The 13,583-nt window shown below is 39.0% G+C and overlaps 3 pseudogenes; all 3 read right to left on the bottom strand.

Annotated features, from left to right (window-relative positions):
* Positions 1–2,066: 2,066 nt before the first annotated feature.
* Positions 2,067–2,187, bottom strand: LOC122340044 (annotated as a pseudogene).
* A 1,891-nt stretch (positions 2,188–4,078) lies between these two features.
* LOC122340051 lies at positions 4,079–4,200 on the bottom strand (annotated as a pseudogene).
* A 9,083-nt stretch (positions 4,201–13,283) lies between these two features.
* Positions 13,284–13,402, bottom strand: LOC122340004 (annotated as a pseudogene).
* Between the last annotated feature and the right edge of the window lie 181 nt (positions 13,403–13,583).

The following is a 13,583-nucleotide window of genomic DNA, read 5'->3' as shown; positions in this document are numbered from 1 at the left end:
CAATTGAATTAAATAAGCAGTAAGGGAAAGCAAAGAGCTGGTCAAACTTTGGCCACACACTAAGGGCCAGTGTATTAGATAAGTAGTGAAAAAACTCAAAACTTACAGCACCTGGTATTCCTAGGCAGTCTCCCATCAGAAGTACTAACTAGGCCCAACTCTGCTAGCTTCTGAGATCAGGCGAGATCAGGCGTGAACAGGGTGGGATGGCCGTGGCGAAAGCTGCTGCAAGCCCCTATTTTAAGGTGAGGCACACTAGAGTGCCATTATACTAGATAAGTAATGAATGAAATACAAAAAAAATACTTTAAAATGAGCTACATTAAAGATAAGAGCATTAGTTAAGTAGTTAAAACAGTCAAACTCTGTTTAAGAACAGCTACTTTAAGGCAATTGAATTAAATAAGCAGTAAGGGAAAGCAAAGAGCTGGTCAAACTTTGGCCACACTAAGAGGCCAGTGTATTAGATAAGTAGTGAAAAAACTCAAAACTTACAGCACCTGGTATTCCTAGGCAGTCTCCCATCCAAAATACTAACTAGGCCCAACTCTGTAGCTTCTGAGATCAGGCGAGATCAGGCGTGAACAGAGGTGGGATGGCCGTGGCAAAGCGCTGCTGCAAAAGCCCCTATTTTAAGGTGAGGCACACTAAGTTACCATTATACTAGATAAGTAATGAATGAAATACAAAAAAATGCTTCAAATGAGCTACATTAAAGATAAGAGCATTAGTTAAGTAGTTAAAAAACAGTCAAACTCTGTTTAAAGAACAGCTACTTTAAAGGCAATTGAATTAAATAAGCAGTAAGGGAAAGCAAAGAGCTGAGTCAAACTTTGGCCACACTAAGGGCCAGTGTATTAGATAAGTAGTGAAAAAACTCAAAAACTTACAGCACCTGGTATTCCTAGGCAGTCTCCCATCCAGAAGTACTAACTAGGCCCAACTCTGTAGCTTCTGAGATCAGGCGAGATCAGGCGTGAACAGGGTGGTATGGCACGTGTGAAAGCTGCTGCAAAAAGCCCCTATTTTAAGGTGAGGCACACTAAAGTGCCATTATACTAGATAAGTATGAATGAAATACAAAAAAATACTTCAAAATGAGCTACATTAAAGATAAGAGCATTAGTTAAGTAGTTAAAAACAGTCCAAACTCTGTTTAAGAACAGCTACTTTAAAGGCAATTGAATTAAATAAGCAGTAAGGGAAAGCAAAGAGCTGGTCAAACTTTGGCCACACTAAGGGCCAGTGTATTAGATAAGTAGTGAAAAAACTCAAACACTTACAGCACCTGGTATTCCTAGGCAGTCTCCCATCCAAGTACTAACTAGGGCCCAACTCTGCTTAGCTTCTGAGATCAGGCGAGATCAGGCGTGAACAGGAATGTGGTATGGCCGTGTGAAAGCTGCTGCAAAAAGCCCTATTTTAAGGTGAGGCACACTAAGTTGCCATTATACTAGATAAGTAATGAATGAAATACAAAAAAATACTTCAAAATGAGCTACATTAAAGATAAGAGCATTAGTTAAGTAGTTAAAAACAGTCAAACTCTGTTTAAAGAACAGCTACTTTAAAGGCAATTGAATTAAATAAACAGTAAGGAAAAAGCAAAGAGCTGAGTCAAACTTTGGCCACACTAAGGGCCAGTGTATTAGATAAGTAGTGAAAAAACTCAAAAACTTACAGCACCTGGTATTCTAGGCAGTCTCCCATCCAAGTACTAACTAGGCCCAACTCTGCTAGCTTCTGAGATCAGAGCGAGATCAGGCGTGAACAGGGTGGTATGGCCGTGGCGAAAGCTGCTGCAAAAGCCCTATTTTAAGGTGAGGCACACTAAGTGCCATTATACTAGATAAGTAATGAATGAAATACAAAAAAAAATACTTCAAAATGAGCTACATTAAAGATAAGAGCATTAGTTAAGTAGTTAAAAACAGTCAAACTCTGTTTAAAGAACAGCTACTTTAAAGGCAATTGAATTAAATAAGCAGTAAGGGAAAGCAAAGAGCTGGTCAAACTTTGGCCACACTAAGGGCCAGTGTATTAGATAAGTAGTGAAAAAACTCAAAAACTTACAGCACCTGGTATTCCTAGGCAGTCTCCATCCAAGTACTAACTAAGGCCCAGCTCTGCTTAGCTTCTGAGATCAAGAGCGAGATCAGGCGTGAACAGGGTGGGATGGCCGTAAGCTAAAGCTGCTGCAAAAAGCCCCTATTTTAAGGTGAGGCACACTAGGAGTGCCATTATACTAGATAAGTAATGAATGAAATACAAAAAATACTTCAAAATGAGCTACATTAAAGATAAGAGCATTAGTTAAGTAGTTAAAAACAGTCAAACTCTGTTTAAAGAACAGCTACTTTAAAGGCAATTGAATTAAATAAGCAGTAAGGGAAAGCAAAGAGCTGGTCAAACTTTGGCCACACTAAGGGCCAGTGTATTAGATAAGTAGTGAAAAAACTCAAAAACTTACAGCACCTGGTATTCCTAGGCAGTCTCCCATCCAAGTACTAACTAGGCCCAACTCTGTAGCTTCTGAGATCAGGCGAGATCAGGCGTGAACAGGGTGGGTATGGCCGTGGCGAAAGCTGCTGCAAAAAGCCCCTATTTTTAAGGTGAGGCACACTAAGTGCCATTATACTAGATAAGTAATGAATGAAATACAAAAAATACTTCAAAATGAGCTACATTAAAGATAAGAGCATTAGTTAAGTAGTTAAAAACAGTCAAACTCTGTTTAAAGAACAGCAGCTACTTTAAAGGCAATTGAATTAAATAAGCAGTAAGGAAAGCAAAGAGCTGGTCAAACTTTGGCCACACTAAAGGGCCAGTGTATTAGATAAGTAGTGAAAAAACTCAAAACTTACAGCACCTGGTATTCCTAGGCAGTCTCCCATCAAGTACTAACTAGGCCCAACTCTGCTTCAGCTTCTGAGATCAGAGCGAGATCAGGCGTGAACAGGGTGGTATGGCCGTGGCGAAGCTGCTGCAAAAGCCCCTATTTTAGGTGAGGCACACTAAATTGCCATTATACTAGATAAGTAATGAATGAAATACAAAAAAATGCTTCAAAATGAGCTACATTAAAGATAAAGCATTAGTTAAGTAGTTAAAACAGTCAAACTCTGTTTAAAAAAGAACAGCTACTTTAAAGGCAATTGAATTAAATAGAAAGCAGTAAGGAAAAGCAAAGAGGCTGGTCAAACTTTGGCCACACTAAGGGCCAGTGTATTAGATAAGTAGTGAAAAAACTCAAAAACTTACAGCACCTGGTATTCCTAGGCAGTCTCCCATCCAAGAGTACTAACTAGAGCCCAGCTCTGCAGCAGCTTCACAGAGGATCAGGAGGCGAGATCGAGGCGTGAACAGGGGTAGTATGGCCGTAAGCGAAGCTGCTGCAAAAAGCCCCTATTTTAAGGTGGAAGCACACTAAGTGCCATTATACTAGATAAACTGTGAATGAAATACAAAAAATACTTCAAAATGAGCTACATTAAAGATAAAGGCATTAGTTAAGTAGTTAAAAACAATCAAACTCTGTTTAAAGAACAGCTACTTTAAAGGCAATTGAATTAAATAAGCAGTAAGGGAAAGCAAAGGAGCTGGTCAAACTTTGGCCACACTAAAGGGCCAGAGTATTAGATAAGTAGTGAAAAAACTCAAAAACTTTACAGCACCACCTGGTATTCCTAAGGCAGTCTCCATCCAGAAGTACTAACTAGGCCCCAACTCTGCCCAGCTTCTGAGATCAGGCGAGATCAGGCGTGAAAACAGATTGAGGTATGGCCGTGAAAGCAAAAAGCTTCTTTGCAAAAAGCCCTATTTTAGGTGAGGAGCACACTAAATTGATGCCATTATACTAGATAAGTAATGGATGAAATAAAAAAATAACTTCAAAATAAAGGCTACATTAAAGATAAGAGCATTAGTTAAGTAGTTAAAAACAGTCAAACTCTGTTTAAAGAACAGCTACTTTAAAGGCAATTGAATTAAATAACAAGCAGTAAGGAAAGCAAAGAGCTGGTCAAACTTTGGCCACACTAAGGGCCAGTGTATTAGATAAGTAGTGAAAAAACTCAAAAACTTACAGCACCTGGTATTCCTAGGCAGTCTCCATCCAAGTACTAACTAGGCCCAACTCTGCTTAGCTTCTGAGATCAGACGAGATCAGGCGTGAACAGGGTGGTATGGCGTGGCGAAAGCTGCTGCAAAAAGCCCTCTATTTTAAGGTGAGGCACACTAAGTGCCATTATACTAGATAAGTAATGAATGAAATACAAAAAATACTTCAAAATGAGCTACATTAAAGATAAGAGCATTAGTTAAGTAGTTAAAACAGTCAAAACTATTTTAAAAAACAGCTACTTTAAAGACAATTGAATTAAATAAGCAGTAAGGAAAGCAAAGAGCTGGTCAAACTTTGGCCACACTAAGGGCCAGTGTATTAGATAAGTAGTGAAAAACTCAAAAACTAACAGCACCTGGTATTCCTAGGCAGTCTCCCATCCAAGTACTAACTAGGCCCAACTCTGTAGCTTCTGAGATCAGAGCCAGAGATCAGCGTGAACAGGGTGGGATGGCCGTGGCAGCTTGCTGCAAAAAGCTATTTTGGGTGAGGCACACTAAGTGCCATTATACTAGATAAGTAATGAATGAAATACAAAAAAATACTTCAAAATGAGCTACATTAAAGATAAGGAGCATTAGTTAAGTAGTTAAAAACAGTCAAACTCTGTTTAAAGAACAGCTACTTTAAAGGCAATTGAATTAAATAAGCAGTAAAGAGAAGAAGCAAAACTGAGTCAAACTTTGGCCACACTAAGGGCCAGTGTATTAGATAAGTAGTGAAAAAAACTCAAAAACTTACAGCACCTGGTATTCTAGGCAGTCTCCCATCCAGAAGTACTAACTAGGCCCAGCTCTTAGTAACTTCTGAGATCAGGCGAGATCAGGCATGAACAAGTGTGGTATGGCGTAGCGACAAGCTGCTGCAAAAAGCCCCTATTTTAAAGGTGAGGCACACTAAGTGCCATTATACTAGATAAGTAATGAATGAAATACAAAAAATACTTCAAAATGAGCTACATTAAAGATAGAGCATTAGTTAAGTAGTTAAAAACAGTCAAACTCTGTTTAAAGAACAGCTACTTTAAAGGCAATTGAATTAAATAAGCAGTAAGGAAAGCAAAGCTGGTCAAACTTTGGCCACACTGAGGGCCAGTGTATTAGATAGAGTAGTGAAAAAACTCAAGAAACTTACAGCACCTGGTATTCTAGGCAGTCTCCCATCAGAAGTACTAACTGGGCCCAACTCTTAACTAGCTACCAGAGATCAGGCGAGATCAGGCGTGAACAGGGTGTGGTATGGCGTGAAGTGAAGCTGCTGCAAAAGCCCCTATTTTAAGGTGAGGCACAGTAAGATTCCATTATACTAGATAAGTAATGAATGAAATACAAAAAATACTTCAAAATGAGCTACATTAAAGATAAGAGCATTAGTTAAGTAGTTAAAAACAGTCAAACTCTGTTTAAAGAACAGCTACTTTAAAGGCAATTGAATTAAATAAGCAGTAGAGGAAACAAAAAGAGCTGGTCAAACTTTGGCCACACTAAGGGCCAGTGTATTAGATAAGTAGTGAAAAAACTCAAAAAACTTACAGCACCTGGTATTCCTAGGCAGTCTCCCATCAAGTACTAACTAGACCCCAACTCTGCTTAGCTTCTGAGATCAGGCGAGATCAGAGGCGTGAACAGGGTGTAGTATGGCCGTGTAGCTGCTGCAAAAAGCCCTATTTTTAAGGTGGGGCACACTAAGTGCCATTATACTAGATAAGTAATGAATGAAATACAAAAAAATAACTTCAAAAATGAGCTACACATTAAAGATAAGAGCATTAGTTAAGTAGTTAAAAACAGTCAAACTCTGTTTTTAAGAAACAGCTACTTCAAAGGCAATTGAATTAAATAAGCAGTAAGAGGAAAGCAAAGAAGCTGGTCAAACTTTGCCACACTAAGGGCCAGTGTATTAGATAAGTAGTGAAAAAAACTCAAAAAACTTACAACTACCCTGTATTCTAAGCAGTCTCCCATCCAAGTACTAACTAGGCCCAACTGCTCTGCCAGCTTCTGAGATCAGGCAGAGATCCAGGCGTGAACAGGGTGAAGCATGGCGTGGCAAAGCTGCTGCAAAAAGCCTATTTTTAGGTGAGGCACACTAAGTGCCATTATACTAGATAAGTAATGAATGAAATACAAAAAAATACTTCAAAATGAGCTACATTAAAGATAGGAAGCATTAGTTAAGTAGTTAAAAACAGTCAAACTCTGTTTAAAGAACAGCTACTTTAAAAGGCAATTGAATTAAATAAGCAGTAAGGGGAAAGCAAAGAGCTGGTCAAACTTTGGCCCACACTAAGGGCCAGTGTATTAGATAAGTAGTGAAAAAACTCAAAGCCTTACAGCACCTGAGCAATCCTAAGCTAGTCTCCCATCCAAGTACTAACTAGGCCCAACTCTGCTTAGCTTCTGAGATCAGGCGAGATCAGGCGTGAACAGGGTGTAGGTATGGCCGTGGCAGCTGCTGCAAAAAGCCCTATTTTTAAGGTGGAGGCACACTAAGTGCCATTATACTAGATAAGTAATGAATGAAATACAAAAAATACTTCAAAATGAGCTACATTAAAGATAAGAGCATTAGTTAGTAGTTAAAAACAGTCAAACTCTGTTTAAAGAACAGCTACTTCAAAGGCAATTGAATTAAATAAGCAGTAAGGAAAAGCAAAGAAACTGGTCAAGCTTTGGCCACACTAAGGGACCAGTGTAATAGATAAGTAATTGAAAAAACTCAAAAACACAGCACCTGGTATTCCTAGGCAGTCTCCCATCCAAGTACTAACTAGGCCCAACTCTGCTAGCTTCTGAGATCAGGCGGATCAGCGTGAACAGGGTGGGATGGCCGTGGCAGCTGCTGCAAAAGCCCCTATTTTAAGGTGAGGCACACTAAGTGCCATTATACTAGATAAGTAATGAATGAAATACAAAAAGCTTCAAAATGAGCTACATTAAGATAAGAGCATTAGTTAAATTATAGTTAAAAACAGTCAAACTCTGTTTAAAAAAGAACAGCTACTTTAAAGGCAATTGAATTAAATAGCAGTAAGGAAAGCAAAGAGCTGGTCAAACTTTGGCCACACTAAGGGCCAGTGTATTAGATAAGTAGTGAAAAACTCAAAAACTTACAGCACCTGGTATTCTAGGCAGTCTCCCATCCAGAGTTACTAACTAGGCCCAACTCTGCTTAGCTGCGAGGATCAGGCGAGATCAGCGTGAACAGGGTGGGATGGCGATAGTGAAAGCTGCTGCAAAAAGCCCTAGTATTTTAGGTGAGGGCACACTAAGTTACCATTATACTAGATAAGTAATGAATGAAATACAAAAAATACTTCAAAATGAGCTACATTAAAGATAAGAGCATTGAGTTAGTAGTTAAAAACAGTCAAACTCTGTTTAAAGAACAGCTACTTTAAAGGCAATTGAATTAAATAAGCAGTAAGGAAAGCAAAGAGCTGGTCAAACTTTGGCCACACTAGAGGGCCAGTGTATTAGATAAGTAGTGAAAAAACTCAAAAAACTTACAGCACCTGGTATTCTAGAGCAGTCTCCCATCAAGTACTAACTAGGCCCAACTCTGCTTAGCTTCTGAGATCCAGACGAGATCAGGCGCGTGAACAGGGGTGGGATGGCCGTGTGAAAGCTGCTGCAAAAGCCCTATTTTTAAGGATTGAGGCACACTAGTGCCATTATACTAGATAAGTAATGAATGAAATACAAAAAAAACTTCAAAATGAGCTACATTAAAGATGAGCATTAGTTAAGTAGTTAAAAACAGTCAAACTCTGTTTAAGAACAGCTACTTTAAAGGCAATTGAATTAAAATAAGCAGTAAGGGAAAGCAAAGAGCTGGTCAAACTTTGGCCACACTAAGGGACAGTGTATTAGATAAGTAGTGAAAAACTCAAAACTTACAGCACCTGGTATTCCTAGGCAGTCTCCCATCCAGAGTACTAACTAGGCCAACTCTGCTAACTTCTGAGATCAGAGCGAGATCAGGCGTAAACAAGTGTGAGCCATGGCCCTTAACAAAGAAGCTGTAAAAAGCCCCTATTTTAAGAACAGAGCACACTAAGTGCCATTATGCTAAATAAATAATGAATGAAATACAAAAAAATACTTCAAAATGAGCTACATTAAGAAGATAAGAGCATTAATTTAAAGTAGTTAAAAACAGGTCAAACTCTGTTTTAAAGAACAGCTACTTTAAAAGGCAATTGAATTAAATAAACAGTGAGGAAAGCAAAGAGAGCTGGTCAAACTTTGGCCACACTAAGGGCCAGTGTATTGAATAGAAGTAGTGGAAAAAACTCAAAAACTTACAGCACCTGTTATTCCTAGGCAGTCTCCCATCAGAGTACTAACTAGGCCCAACTCTGCTTGAAAAGCCACGAAGGATCAAAGGAAGGCGAGATCAGGCGTGAACAGGGTGGGATAGCCGTGGCAGCTGCTGCCAAAAAGCCCTCTTTTAGGTGAGGCACACTAATTGCCATTATACTAGATAAGTAATGAATATGAAATACAAAAAAAATACTTCAAAATGAGCTACGTTAAAGATAAGAGCATTAGTTAAGTGGTTGAAAACAGTCAAACTCTGTTTAAAGAACAGCTACTTGCAAGACAATTGAATTAAATTAGCAGTAAGGGAAAGCAAGAGCTGGTCAAACTTTGGCCACACTAAAGGGCCAGTATATTAAGATAAGTAGTGAAAAAACTCCAAGAAACTAACAGCACCTAGTATTCCTAGGCGATCTCCATCAGAAATTAACTTAGGCCCAACTCTGCTTAGCTTCACAGAACCAGTGAGATCAGGCGTGAACAGGGTGGGATAGCAGTAAGTGAAAGCGGCTTCTGTAAGCCCTATTTTAAAGGTGAGGAGCACACTAAGTGCTACACATAATACACTAAATGAAAGTAATAGGCCAAATACAAAAAAATATTTAAAATGAGCTACATTAAAGATAGAGCATTAGTTAAGTAGTTAAAAACGATCAAACTCTGTTTAAAGAACAGCTACTTTAAAGACAATTGAATTAAATAAGCAGTAAGGGAAAGCAAGAAACTGGTCAAACTTTGGCCACACTAAGAGGCCAGTGTATTGAATAAAGTAGTGAAAAAACTCCAAAAACTTACAGCACCTGGTATTCCTAGGTGATCACCCATCCCAGAAACACTAACCCCTAGGCCCAACTCTGCTTAACTTCTGAGATCCAGGCGAGAGATCCAGCGTGAACAGATTGGTATGGCACGTAGCAAAAGCTGCTGCAAAAGCCCCTATTTTTAAGGTGAAGTTTTACTAAGTGCCATTATACTAGATAAGTAATGAATGAAATACAGAAGCCACTTCAAAATGAGCTACATTAAAGATAAGAGCATTAGTTAAATGATTAAAAACAGTCAAACTCTGTTTTAAAGAACAGCTACTTTAAAGATAATTGAGATTAAATAAGCAGTAAGGGGAAAACAAAGAGCTGGTCAGAGCTTTGAAAGCCACACTAAGGGCCAGTGTATTGAATAAGTGAGTAGAAAAAACTCAGGAAAACTTACAGCACCTGAAAGTGTTCCTAAAATAGTCTCCCCATCCAAGTACCTAACTTAAGTTAACTCTGTAACTTCTGAGATCAGAAGCGGATCAGATCAGGAAGCGTGAACAGTGAGCCTTGACCGTGCGCAAGCTGCTGCAAAAGCCCCTATTTTAAGGTGAGGCACACTAAGTGCCATTTATACTAGATAAGTAATAGATAGAAATACACAAAAAATATAGCTGAAATGAACTGCATAAAAGATAAGAGCATTAGTTAAGTAGTTAAAAACAGTCAAACTATTTTTACAAAGAACAGCTACTTTAAAGGCAGATGGATTAAATAAGCAGTAAGGGAAAGCAAAGAGCTGGTCAGACTTTGGCCACACTAAGGGCCAGTGTATTAGATAAGTAAGTGAAAAAGCTCCAAAACTTTTGGCACCTGGTTGTTCCTAGGCAGTCTCCCATCCAGAGTACTAACTGGGCCCAGCTCTACTTGCTTCTGAGATCAGGCAGAGATCAGGCGTGAACAGGGTGGTATGTCCGTAAGCCAAAGCTGCTGCAAAAGCCCCCTATTTTGAAATTGAGGCACACTAGGGTACCCATTATACCCCTAGACTAAGTAATGAATGAAATACAAAAAATGCTTCAAAATAAGGCTACGTACAGAGATAAGAGCATTAGTTAAGTGATTAAAAACAATCAAACTCTGTTTAAGAACAGCTACTTCAAAGGCAATTGAATTAAATAAACAGTAAGGGAAAGCAAAGAGCTGGTCAGGCTTTGGCCACACTAAGAGGCCAAATGTATTAGATAGAAGTAATTGAAAAAACTCAAAACTTTACAGCACACACCTGGTATTTCCTAGGCAGTCTCCCATCCAGAAAGAATTTTAACTAGGCCCCAGCTCCTGCCCAGCTTCTGAGATCAGAGCGAGATCAGACGTGAACAGGGTGTGGTATGGCACATTAGTAGAAAACTGCGCAAAAGCCCCTATTTTTAAGGTGAGGAGCACACTAAGTGCCATTATACTAGATAAGTAATGAATGAAATACAAAAAAATGCTTTAAAATGAGCTACATTAAAGAAGATGAGCATTAGTTAAGTAGTTAAAAACAGTCCAAACTCTGTTTAAAGAACAGCTACTTTAAAGGCAATTGAATTAAATAAACAGTGAGGAAAGCAAAGAGCTACAGTCAAACTTTGGCCACACTAAGGAGACCAGTGTATTGAATAAAGTAGTGGAAAAACTCAAAAAACTTACAGCACCTGGTGTTCCCATGCAGTCTCATCAGAGAGTACTAAACTAGGCCCAACTCTGCTTGGCTTCACAGAGATCGGGGCGAGATCAGCGTGAACAGGGTGTGGTATGGCCGTGGCAGGACTGCTGCAAAAAGCCCCTATTTTAAGGTAAGGCACACTAAGTGCCATTATACTAGATAAGTAATGAATGGAAATACAAAAAAATGCTTTAAGGCCAGGCTACATTAAAGATAGAGCATTAGTTAAGTAGTTAAAAACAGTCCAAACTCTGTTTAAAGAACAGCTACTTTAAAAAGCAATTAGATTAAAATAAGCAGTAAGAAAAAGCAAAAGAGCTGAGTCAAACTTTGGCCACACTAAGAGGCCAGTGTATTAGATAAATGGTGGAAAAACTCAATAACTTACAACTACAGGTGTTCCTAGGCAGTCTCCCATCAAGAGTACTAACTATGCCCAACTCTGCTTAAACTGAGATCAGGCGAGATCAGGCGAGAACAGGGTGCAGGATGGCCGTAGTGAGCTGCTGCAAAAAGCCCTATTTTAAAGGTGGGGAGCGCACTAAGTGCCATTATACTAGATAAAGTAATGAATGAAATGCAAAAAATGCTTTAAAGAATGAGCTGCAGTAAAGATAGAGCATTAGTTAAGTAATTAAAAACAGTCAAACTCTGTTTAAAGAACAGCGAAAGCTAGCTAGAGCAATTGAATTAAATAAACTGATAAAGGAAAGCAAAGAAATGGTCAAACTTTGCATGCACACTAAGAGCCAGTGTGATGAATAGATAAATGGTGAAAAAACTCCAAAACTTACAGCACCTGGTATTCCTAGAGCAGTCACCCATCAGAAGTGCCTTCTAGGCCCAACTCTGTAGCTTCTGAGATCCAGGCGAGATCAGGCGAGAACGAGGTGGTATGGCCGTGGCCAAGCTATTTCCACAAAGCCCTATTTTAAGGTGGGGCACACTAAGTGCCATTATACTGAATAAGTAATGAATGAAATACCAAAAATACTTTAAAATGAGCTACATTAAAGATAAGAGGCATTGGTTAAGTAAGTTAAAAACAGTCAAACTCTGTTTAAAGAACGAAGCTACTTCAAAGAGCAATTGGATTAAATAAACTTGTAAGAGAGAGAAACAGAGGCTGGTCAGAGCTTTGGCCACACTAAGAATGAGTGTATTAGATAAGTAATGGAAAAACTCAAGAAACTTACAGCACACACCTGTTGTTCCTAGGCAGTCACCCATCAAATTACTAGCTAGACCCAGCTCTCTTAGCTACAGATCTTAGGCGAGATCAGGCGTGAACAGAGATGGGATGGCCATAGGCAAAAGCTGCAGCAAGCCCCTATTACTAAGGAGTGGGGCACACTAGAGTGCCATTATACTAGATAAGTAATGAATGAAATACAATGCTAATACTTCAAAATGAGCTACATTAAGAGATAAGAACTGGAGTTAAGTAGTTAAAACTGGTCAAACTCTAATTTTAGGCATTCACTTTAAAAGCAATTGAATTAAATAAGCAGTAAGGGAAAGCAAAGAGAGCTGGTCAAACTTTGGCCACACTAAGAGCCAGTGTATTGAATAAGTAGTGGAAAAAACAAATATACACACAGCAGCTGGTGTTCCTAGGCAGTCTCACTCCAAGTAACTAGGCCCAACTCTGCTTAGCCCACGAGATCAGGGGGGCGAGATCAGGCGTGAACAGGGTGGGATGGCCGTGAGCTGCTGCTGCAAAAAGCCCCTATTTTAAGGTGAGGCACACTAAGTGCCATTATACTAGATAAGTAATGAATGAAATACAAAAAAATACTTCAAAATGAGCTACACATTAAAGATAAGAGCATTAGTTAAGTAGTTAAAAACAGTCAAACTCTGTTTAAAGAACAGCTACTTTAAAGGCAATTGAATTAAATAAGCAGTAAGGGAAAGCAAAGAGCTGGTCAAACTTTGGCCACACTAAGGGCCAGTGTATTAGATAAGTAGTGAAAAAACTCAAAACTTACAGCACCTGGTGTTCCTAGGCAGTCACCCATCCAGAATACTAACTAGGCCAAACTCTGGCTTAGCTTCTGAGATCAGGCGAGATCAGGCGTGAACAGGGTGGTATGGCGTGGCAAGCTGCTGCAAAAGCCCCTATTTTAAGGTGAGGCACACTAAGTGCCATTATACTAGATAAGTAATGAATGAAATACAAAAAAATACTTCAAATGAGCTACATTAAAGATAAGAGCATTAGTTAAGTAGTTAAAAACAGTCAAACTCTGTTTAAAGAACAGCTACTTTAAAGGCAATTGAATTAAATAAGCAGTAAGGAAAGCAAAAGAGCTGAGTCAAACTTTGGCCACACTAAGGGCCAGTGTATTAGATAAGTAGTGAAAAAACTCAAAAACTTACAGCACCTGGTATTCCTAGGCAGTCTCCCATCCAAGTACTAACTAGGCCCAACTCTGTTAGCTTCTGAGATCAGAGCGAGATCAGGCGTGAACAGGGTGGTATGGCCGTAAGGTAGCGAAAACTGCTGCAAAAAGCCCTATTTTAAGGTGAGGCACACTAAGTGCCATTATACTAGATAAGTAATGAATGAAATACAAAAAATACTTCAAAATGAGCTACATTAAAGATAAGAGCATTAGTTAAGTAGTTAAAAACAGTCAAACTCTGTTTAAAGAACAGCTACTTTAAAGGCA

This window comes from Puntigrus tetrazona, unplaced genomic scaffold (genome assembly GCF_018831695.1).
Source record: "Puntigrus tetrazona isolate hp1 unplaced genomic scaffold, ASM1883169v1 S000000999, whole genome shotgun sequence".
Classification (NCBI taxonomy): domain Eukaryota; kingdom Metazoa; phylum Chordata; class Actinopteri; order Cypriniformes; family Cyprinidae; genus Puntigrus; species Puntigrus tetrazona.
The sequence above is the reverse complement of the archived record's forward strand: the minus strand, read 5'-3'. Positions and strand labels throughout refer to the sequence as shown.